The sequence below is a fragment of the Coregonus lavaretus genome (assembly GCF_964263955.1).
Source record: "Coregonus lavaretus genome assembly, chromosome: 24".
In the NCBI taxonomy this organism is placed as follows: Eukaryota; Metazoa; Chordata; class Actinopteri; order Salmoniformes; family Salmonidae; genus Coregonus; species Coregonus lavaretus.
The window spans coordinates 12,958,093-12,960,583 of record NC_140011.1 but is presented as its reverse complement, the minus strand read 5'-3'; positions in this window follow the sequence as shown (position 1 = coordinate 12,960,583).

Here is a 2,491-nt window from a genome sequence, read left to right as displayed (position 1 = left end):
TCTCCCGACGTCCTCAGACATGGGTGGACATCATATGCTGATTTATATCACAGATGACCTGGCTGTATATCCACCATGCCACTGCCTTCTTCATTTGTTCATTTAGCAAACAAGACAGGTCATAATCCAGTGCCTTTATCAAAGTCAACACACCTATATTTTTGCTTGAATTATCTTTAAAAATTCCAAATGTTCTCTCAGCCTCAATGGTAAAATGTGTAGAATAGCATGAGATGATCTATGAAACTGCACATTTTTCTCGTTACCCCATTGCAAAATGTGTAGAATTGCAAGAAGTTAGCTGTCCCCCCACCAAGATTTCTGCAGGCCCACCCACCAATGAATTTCTGGCTACGCTACTGGTGTGCGTGTGTGTATCGTTGTGTATCATTGTGTGTCGTTGTGTGTCGTTGTGTGTCGTTGAGTGTCGTTGTGTATCGTTGTGTATCGTTGTGTGTCGTTGTGTGTCGTTGTGTGTCATTGTGTATCGTTGTGTATCGTTGTGTATCGTTGTGTGTCGTTGAGTGTCATTGTGTGTCGTTGTGTATCGTTGTGTGTCGTTGAGTGTCATTGTGTGTCGTTGAGTGTTGTTGTGTGTGTCGTTGTGTGTCGTTGTGTGTCGTTGTGTATCGTTGTGTATCGTTGTGTATTGGGCAGATCTCTGGTCACCTTTTAAAGATAATAGGGGGTTGTTTGGGGCTCTGCAATTATGAGGCAATCAGAGCTGTTTATTCTCTAATCCAGAGGATAAACACACAGTGTTAGTGTTAGGGTTAGTGTTTCCTTTATGTTATGTGAAGCTGATTGTCTCTGGGGCTAGAGACAGTGCTGGCTGGGGCGGAACTAGAAACAGTTGTTCTTAAAAAAATAAACCACTGGTTTAGGACCTCCTCCCCCCCCGTCCTGTCCCCCCTACACCTCCAATGTGGTGTCATCGGCAACCAGCTCCAGATGTGCCCCCCCCCCCTCACACACACACACACACCCTCTACACATGTGATGTGGTCTGGGCGCCATGCTGCCCGCCTACCCTGCCTATGCCCCACCCTACACAGGCACACACACAAACTCACACAGGCACACACATGCATACGCACTTGCTTCTGTGCACACACAGCCACCAGAGGAGAAGAGAAGCTCTCGTTTTGTGAGGTGTTTTTAGAAAAACTATAGGGCGGACCAGGCCCTGTGTGTGTGTGTGTGTGTGTGTGTGTGTGTGTGTGTGTGTCACACACTCAGGGAGCAGACTCTGTGTCTGCATTAACAGCAGAATAACCAGAACAATGTGAGGAGTGCTGCTTTGTAGTGCAACATGTGTGGTATTTAGCGATGTGATATAGGTTAGCGATCTGTAACTGTATGGTGTCTTCATTATGAAAACACCAGCTCACATTATGTGGCTCCCATTCAATCCATCTAACTGAGATATAGCCTATGTATGCAAATCTAACTGTAGGCTTATTTATTGAATTTAGGGGCCTTTCATTTGTTTGTTTGCCTTTTATTAAGCATTTTTATACAGCGCGTATTCCTTTTGAGGCTGTAATATAGCACTACACTAACCTGTCTTCAGTGGAGTTTGCACACTATCGGACAGACTGATAGACAGTCAGATAGATAGAGTATACTGTATGAGGTACCCCATAAATACATTTTATTGGGTTATTTTCCACTTTGGGATCACTAATGCATGCTAGGAAAGTAGTTGACGTTTAGACATTGTTGACAACACCAGGAAGTACAGCTTGTAACACCCTTCACAGGTCATCCATCACGCATGCACACACACACACAAACACACGCGTACACACACACACCAACAGAATGTACTGAATGTAAGGACCACGTTCACTGTCTGTATCACATCTCTATCACTCCTTACAGTTCATTAATCACAGCCCAATAGCATGTACTACTTCTTATAAAACAGCCATTCCTACTGTAGCCAGCCGACATACAGTATCCCATCCCAAGGTTTCCTGGAGGAGTAGCCAGATTTCACACAACATCAGTAAATGGAGGCAGACAGAACATACAAGTGTGTGTGTGTTTCGCTCTCGGCATAGCCTTCCTCTTATTTTAATCAACTGTATAGGCTATTTAGACCCCCACAAAAAAGCCATTTCCCTCTGTTAGGTCATAGTTAAAAACGCAGTAGACAGCAATTTTGAGTAATCAATGCCTATGAGAATGTTGCCAAAACACAAACAAACATAGGCTACTGTCTATTTCCAAATTATGCATTGTTTAGATCAGTCAAGTCAGTAGAGAACTTTTTGTTTTATTTGGGACAGACCTACAGACCTACAGTGTAGGCTAAATCATTTTAAGTTCCTGCAATTGAGAAGGAGAGGGGAGACGGGGGTGGGGCGACAGAGGGGATCAGGGAAGGGGGAGGTCTCCTTCACCCAAACACACGCACACAACGCGCGTTGAGAAGTTTTTTGGGGAGGTCACAGACGCTGCATGCAGAGAGCTGGAATTCGCAGCT